Here is an 8,219-nt window from a genome sequence, read left to right as displayed (position 1 = left end):
GAGGAACAGTGTGGAGATGTAAAGACATTTTGTAAATAAAACAAAAAATGTCTGCCAGCTGTTCAGCAGTTCTTTAATATACGGCCTCCAATGCCGTCGGGGCCGGGAAGGTTACCTTAATGTACCGCAAGACAAATATGGCTTTACTCTGAGCAACTCCTTAAATATTGTGCATTATTTCTACAGCAAATTGTGGGCTGTAATAAAATACTGTTATTTCAACAGACAACTGCATTCGACCCCATATATACAGTGGGGTTCAAAAGTTTGGGCAACCCAGGTTAAAATTTGTAGTATTGTACATAAAGAAGCCAAGAAAAGATGGAAACATCTCCAAAAGGCATCAAATGACAGATTAGACAGAGTTTTTTAAAAAGTTAGTTTTAAACTTTCAAAATAACAGAAGACAAAAAAATGGTGTCTGCAAAAGTTTGGGCACTCAGCCTAACAAACAAAACACTTCATGGAGGCGCAAATATGATCATATCATTCCAGTCCTGATATCCCTCCACTGGCGTCCCATTAAACACAGAATTCACTACAAAATCTGTCTCCTGACCCACCAATGCATACATGGATCTGCCCCTACCTACCTCAGTGAACTTCACCCCACACACCACCTCACGATATCTCCGCTCCTCCATCTCCACCTACCGCCTGCTCCAACCAAGGACTAGACTGTCTACTATGGGAGACAGGGCCTACCAGGCAGTCGCCCCACGGCTCTGGAATACACTCCCAGAGACCCTAAAGGCCCCAGAAACTGGAGATTTTTAAGAAGGGCCTAAAGACATTCGTATTTCAAAAGGCCTTTTAACAGGCATTGTTTTAATTTTAGTCTTATTGTGTTTTATTATAGCTTGTTGATTTAGTTATATTCTTAAAACTGTTTTTAACTCCTTGCTACTGTAGCACTTTGAGATTTCATTTGAAATGTAAAGGGCATTATAAATAAAATGTATTATTATGTTCGAGTAGAAACTTCAAGCACTAATGAAGCAACCTTGCCCTGACTTCAGCAACACGAGGACTTGCCAACATCGATGTTCTGTGGTTTGGACAAAAGTGTACATGTTGTGAAGCATGGTGTTGTAGGATGTGCCAAACACAAAAGGTGCCTTAAAAAGTTGACCTGCAAGGTATGGCATTCTTATCAAAACATAAGAACTGGCAGATTGCATTCTCCTTAACTCCAACAGCCAGGAGATAGGGTTGTGCACTAGTAGTGATGGCATCAAGGTGCTCTTTAATGTTTGTTCCAGTCTGCAAAGACAAATGGGGGGGGGGGGGGGAACTCTAGTTAAAGGCCGAGTAGTTGTAGAATATGCAGAAAGAGCCAATACACTATTGAATATGAATATTTGCAAGGCAGCTTTATTTGTATAGCACATTTCAGCAACAGGGCAATTCAAAGTGCTTTACACAAAATCAGTTAAAAAATAAAAACAGATAAAACACGTGAATTAAAAATAAGAACATTAAGACACAAAACACAAGAATAGAAGTTACAGTGCAGCATAAGAAATTAAACATTAAAAGATCAAAAAGAAAGGTTTTCAGCCTTGTTTTAAAAGAACAGAGTAGCAGCGGCTCTGCAGGTTTCTGGGAGTTTATTCCAGATATGAGGAGCATAGACACTGAACGCTGCTTCACCCTGTTTAGTTCTGACTCTGGGGACAGAAAGTAGACCTGTCCCAGATGACCTGAGAGGTCTGGGGGGGTCATAGTAGTAGTAGATTGTTCCAGATGACCTGAGAGGTCTGGGTGGTTCATAGTGTAGTAGTAGACCTGTCCCAGATTACCTGAGAGGTCTGGGGGGGTCATAGTGTAGTAGTAGACCTGTCCCAGATTACCTGAGAGGTCTGGGGGGGTCATAGTGTAGTAGTAGACCTGTCCCAGATGACCTGAGAGGTCTGGGTGGTTCATAGTGTAGTAGCAGATCAGAAATGTGTTTTGGCCCTAAACCATTGAGTGATTTATAAACTAGCAAAAGTACTTTAAAATCAACTCTCCATTAGGCGTTCATACCACAAATTGAAAAAATACAAACCTTCTTGCATACCACAAGACGTTTCTCTGCTTTGGAAGCAGAACCCTTTCCTGGTCTCTTCCAACCCTGAGCAGAGGGTGGAATCAGGTGTAGCAGCAGTTAAACTGATGACAGATCACTGTTCCATTCTGCAACAACGCAAGTTCACACACACACACACACACACACACACACACTTCAGTCATCTCGTTTTCTTTACAAACAACCCCCCAGACAGACAGTAGTTCTATATTATAAGTTCTCCAACTAAAATATCCACAGGGCTGAGTCAAACCTCAGAGTTTTGTTCAACATACTGCTACAGAACGTCCTCGTAAATCTTTCACAGATGCAGCTTCCTAGTATTACGTTGATATGTAAATGTTCACACACAATTTTGACATATTTAGTGCAATACAACACAAAAAGTAGGGTTACAAGCAGCTTATCAAAGTCAACATCCAATTCAGTGCCATCCTCAGGAGGATCAGCTGCCAGCAAGAATTCTTCAAGCTCACTTTTGGATGGAAGCTTTCTGCGTTTGATGATCTTTTTTCTTGAAAGTGACCGGCCACCTTTCCAGAAGCTAGCTTGAGGTATCCTCTCCGAACGTTAGAAGGAAACCTCGTCAGCCTGGAGTGGGGTGATGTTGGTGACAATTTCAGTTATTAAACAGCCAATCAAAAGTTATTGGGTGCTAGTTATTGGAGTGTCACTACAATGTCTTACAAAACAATTCAGTTGTCATAGCATAATTACCAAGCTTTTGACATCTTAAAAACATGGAAACTCAGTATGTTGCTTGTCTGCTAGGGGGCAAGGATCACGTTGCGGCGATACACAAACACCAGTTGCATTTTCTTATTGTGTCATCATCACCACAACGTTTCATCGAGGAGATTGCTAGTGATGGCAGTGTGACGCTGAAGCTCCGATACGTGCTCCGAAACCCTCAACTACAAATCTAGAGAACCACTGCTTCAAAGCTTGCTTGGGTGCGGAAAAAATCATGTGACATATGACGTCCGAAGCAGCAAGTGCTTCATTGCCTAATGAATCATCTGACTGGTTTGCGGTCCAATCAGGTGATTCTTGGAACGGCCTCGTGTCGATTCTGAAGGATAGTTTGAAACAGTTTGAGCGCCTTTTAGTCTTTATAACCGCTCTAAACAATGTAAAATTTGTAAGATTGTCGTAGTAGGTGTTGTATTGCTGGTCGATTGTTGTTGTATTGCGTTTGTGTTGGATCAGTATGGAACCAGCCAGGAAGAGAGGTCGTTTGACATGTGGGAACACTTTAATCTGATCGCTCCTGACGATTGTTTCTGGCTGTTTAATATGTAAGTAGGAAAGTAAAGTTTATACAACAGTAACTGTCAGTATAGTAGCCTTCTATAGCTATGGTCTATATTAAGTAGCATAACAGTAAATGATGTACATGATTAGTGTAGCTAGTAGCTATCTTTATAGACTCAAGTTGCATTTTATTTAGAAATTGCTTTCTTACAGGTCCGGTGTTTGGTGTGTTCAACCAGCTGAAGCATCATGAATATCTTCCTCCATGATAACACTTCACTCATGCCAAGCATGGAGCTGATAAAACCATAACACAAATCAAGGTAGGCTATGTATTATATTTTATTATTATTATTACCTAGACAAACAAATCTGATATGATTGTATACATGACTCATAGGTCTGCTTCGTTTAAATGCAGTTTCACTAAATCCTTAATTTCTTTTATTAAGTATTTTTAATTTCTTATGTCTTTATTTATTTGTCTTATGGACCGTAACAAGAGCTAGATAGGCTTGTGAATATGTGTGTGAAGGACTCGCAGCCCTTTTCCATTGTGGATGACTGTGGCTTCAGGAGTTTGTGGCATTGCTTGATCCCACACATACACCTTCCTCCAGAAAGCTCTGAAGAACATGGTGGTTAAGAAATACGAGGAGGAGAAAGCCAAGGCCAAGGCCATCATGCAGAGGGTGGAGGCTGTGCTGACTTCTGATATGTGACCTCGATTAATATAGCATATCTACAGCTTGACGTGTCATTATGTGATGATTCTGTGAAGCTGGCCACAGTCCTTTGGGAGTGCTCCCTTTCCCTGAACTTCATACATCTGCTAACATCTCTCTCATGAGGTCTCTCGTGGAGGAATGGGGTATTGAAGGCAATGGACCTCAATTGTGACAGATGCAGGAGCTAATATGGTTGCATCTGTCAAGAGTTTAAATCTCAGACACGCACTTTGCTTTGCTCATTCCTAAATCTAGGTTGAAGAAGAGTCTGATGCACCTCCTGGCCTAGAAAACCTACGCCAAGGGCACGAAAAGTAGTGACATTCTTCAAAACTAGCACAAGGCACGATAAAGCTCAAAGAAGTACAGGAGCAGATGAATCATCCAGTGAAGAAGCTTATTCGGAGGTCACACACGCTGGAACAGCACCTTCCTCATGTACAAGCGCTTTAGAAGAAAACAGTCAGTGGGGGCAGCTCTTGCAACTGAAAACAGATGTAAGACCATTGTCTTCAGAGGACTATGAAACAGCTGCGGCATCCTGCAATGCTTGCCCCCTTTTACCAGGCAACAGTAGAACTGTCTGAAGAAGAGAGTTGTCAGGGTCAAAGGTTATCCCAATGACAAAAATTTAATGCAGTACCTGTATGACACATTGAAAAACAAGCCACAACACAGCTAAATTACTGGGACGAACTTGTTGACAGCGATGCAAAACAAGTTTGAGACACGGAGACCAAACCACTGACTCTTTCGACACTGTGTGATCCGATTCAAAACCATAGATTCTACAATCAAGGACAGGCACAGGCATCATGAGACGAACTAACGCACAATGCTCACAACTGATAAGATACACACCATCACCATGCTTCACCTACGAAGAACAGCCCTCCACATCAGCTCAACCAGCACCTGCAAATGTTGAAAATCCACCATCCAGGTAAGTTATAAACACTTATTGAAAAATTGAAACCTTTCAGTACTGATAATTATCATATTTGTCTTTTAGGTGTTAACCTTGAACTCTGGACAGAGATGCTTCTGAAGCAAGGAGGGCAAGGAATGCCACAGCAGATCTACGTGAGGTGCAGAGTACATACTGACCACCAGTTGCAAGATCGAAGACCCACTGCTTACTGGCGAAACCACAAAATGTGTACCCTCGTCTGTTTACCTTGCAAACAATTTTATGTTCGCCAGCATCATCTGTTCCTTGTGAGCGAGTGTTTTCCAAGTCTGGAGAGGTGTAGCAAAAAAAAAACCGACTCATCCAAAAACTGTTGAAAAAATACTACCTCAATAAAAATCTTTAGTGTTCCCCATCCCAAAAATCACCCCCCCCCATAGTTACCCAGCACACCCAACCTAGCCATTATTTCCCAGCACTCCTCCTACAAACACAAAAATACATTTATCAATTTTATTTGTAAATTCTCAGCCTTACTCTGCATCAAGAGTTTCCAAAGGAATATAGTTAAAAATCCAAGGAGATCTTAGCAAAGATGCTTCAGAACTGAAGTACTTCTCCCATACTCCTCCTGGTTAATTTGACTGCAGCCTTGCTTTGCTCGCCAGGAGAGGTCGCTGCCACTGGAGCTTCGATAATGAACCCTATTTCAAACCAATTGGCTCAAGTGTTCAGTGCTTCGCAAAGCTTCATTTGGTCCATCACTAGGATTGCTTCGTTGCGCTCATCTTCAGCGGAACATTTCAATCATGTTTCATCATGTTTCATATAGAAATTAAATTGACATGACATTGACATATCATTTTTGGGTTGTTTATTTTTAAGTTATTATATTTTTATTGTGGGCGGAAACCGGATCACCCGGAGTCCACTCTAAGATGGGGAGAACATGAACGCCACACAGAAAGGTCCGGACCAACCAGAACCTGACTGTTAGACGTCAGTGCTCACCACTTATGTTGTCCTGAAGAAATTTAAATGAAGGGAGAGAGGAAAAGAGAGGGAATGTAGAGGAATGATGGGTGAAACAGGAATGTTGTAGACTGGTCATTTAAGGCCTCCATGGCAGCAGCATGTTGGGCTCCTGGCGTCGCTTTATGTACCTGGTTTGCTCAGTGTCATCTCTGGGCAATGATTCACCCGTCTCCAAGAACCTGGGGAGACAGTTTTTTTCTGCAGGTGTTTCTTTTGGGTCAAAGTGCTGTCTGGTAAACGGGTTTTGAGCAGTGCGAAGTCTAGGCAATGCTTCAAACGTAGTTTCTGAAAGGTAGCGGGACACCTCTGAACCCGCTGTAGGACTACGGCATACTGAGACCTTCTTTGCTGACTTCAGCTGGACTGCTCTGGAAATGGGGGGCAGATGTATAGGCTTAATATCCATGCCGAGCTGCAAGCCGTTGCGCTCATGGCATTGCTTAATGTACCTGGTTTGCTCAGTGCCATATCTGGGCAATGATTCACCCGTCTCCAAGAACCTGGGGAGACAGTGTTTTTCTGCAGATGTTGCTTTTGTAGGAATAGGGGGAAGGTGGATCAGCGGCAGCTCAACCATACTGTCCTTTTTGTCAGTTACATGCAGTTCATCACTGTCCCAGTGCTGTTTGGTAGACGTGTTTTGAGCAGTGCTCAATCTGGGCAGTGGTTCACACATAGTGTTGGAAAGGTAGTGGGACACATTACCACCAGCTGTAGGACTACGGCCTACCGAGACCTCCTTTGCTGACTTCGGCTGGGCTTTTCTGGAAATGGGGGGCAGATGTATAGGCTTAATATCCATGCCGAGCTGCAGGCCGTTGCGCTCATGGCGTTGCTTTATGTACCTGGTTTGCTCAGTGCCATATCTGGGCAATGATTCACCCGTCTTCAAGAACCTGGGGAGACAGGGTTTTTCTGCAGGTGTTTCTTTTGTAGGAATAGGTGGGAGGCGGGTCAGCGGCAGGTCAACCATACTGTCCTCTTTGTTACTTACCTGCAGCTCGTCACGGTCCAAGTGCTGTTTGGTAGACGGGTTTTGAGCACTGCTCAATATGGGCAATGCTTCACACGTTGTTTTTGAAAGGTAGCGGGACACATCACCACCAGCTGTAGGACTACGGCCTACAGAGACTTCCCTTGCTGGCTTCAGCTGGGCTTTTCTGGAAATGGGGGTTAGATGTACAGGCTTAATATCCATGCCGAGCTGCAGGCCATTGCGCTCATGGCATTGCTTAATGTACCTGGTTTGCTCAGTGCCATATCTGGGCAATGATTCACCCGTCTCCAAGAACCTGGGGAGACAGTGTTTTTCTGCAGGTGTTTCTTTTGTAGGAATAGGTGGGAGGTGGGTCAGCTGCAGGTCAACCATACTGTCCTTTTTGTTACTCACCTGCAGCTCATCACGGTCCAAGTGCAGCTGGGCATCTCTGGAAATGGGGGGCAGATGTACCGGCTTTATATCCATGCTGAGCTGCAGGCCGTTGCGCTCCTGATAACGTTTTATAAAACGCGTCTGGTCAGTACCATATCTGGGCAATGGTTCTTCACTTGTTATTCCAATATAGTTGGGCTCCCCCCTCTTAGAAAGGACACCACGCCTTCCTGTGCTTGCAGCTAAAAGTTGCTGAACATCTCTGTCTGCAGCCTTGTGAAGTCCACGTTGGACATTCTGCTGGACTAGTTTGTCCTCCTCAGCAATCTGTTCTGCTTGCTTTCGTGCAGCTTCCCGATCCTGTCTTTTCAGCTGTTGGAGACGGGCGTGTTTTTCAGCCGTCACACTGGCACTGGTGCCTCGACAAGTGATTTTTTCATCATTGTTCTTTTTAGCCTTTTGTTTACGCCTCATCTCCACGACATACGGTCTTTCTCGTTCCTCTGCAAATCTTTGTTTTTCTCTTTTTGATGCTATGAATCGTTCTTTCTCTGTCTTAGATTTTTGTGGTGCAGCCATTACCCTTTGTTGTCTATCTAAGTCTGTATTTTGTCGTCTTAGGTTATGTTGACCGTAGTATTCTGGCACAGGTGCGTACTGCCGGCCTATTTGGGAGACAATGGAAATAAGACGGTGTCCATGTACGGAGGGGGAACACATTGGTACCTCCTTCTGGTCATACATGGGGGCTTTTGGGACCTTTGAGACTTTTTTTAAGTATGACATATTTTTTGGTTGGGGTTGGATCGTAATGCAAATCCACTCACTCAATCTAAGTAATAAAACCAC

At 43.5% G+C, this 8,219-nt stretch overlaps 1 long non-coding RNA gene across 1 annotated transcript in view; it reads right to left on the bottom strand.

The window, feature by feature from the left end:
- Positions 1–6,423, bottom strand: part of LOC116703013 (uncharacterized) — a 21,812-nt gene extending 15,389 nt beyond the window's left edge. The window contains exons 1-2 of the long non-coding RNA XR_004335313.1: positions 6,339–6,423; positions 2,952–2,958 (exon numbers count right to left, since the gene is read on the bottom strand). This is a non-coding gene — a long non-coding RNA (uncharacterized LOC116703013). The remainder of the gene's footprint in view (positions 1–2,951; positions 2,959–6,338) is intronic.
- Between the last annotated feature and the right edge of the window lie 1,796 nt (positions 6,424–8,219).

This window comes from Etheostoma spectabile, chromosome 15, assembly GCF_008692095.1.
Source record: "Etheostoma spectabile isolate EspeVRDwgs_2016 chromosome 15, UIUC_Espe_1.0, whole genome shotgun sequence".
Lineage (NCBI taxonomy): Eukaryota > Metazoa > Chordata > Actinopteri > Perciformes > Percidae > Etheostoma > Etheostoma spectabile.
This window is presented reverse-complemented; position numbering and strand designations above follow the sequence as displayed.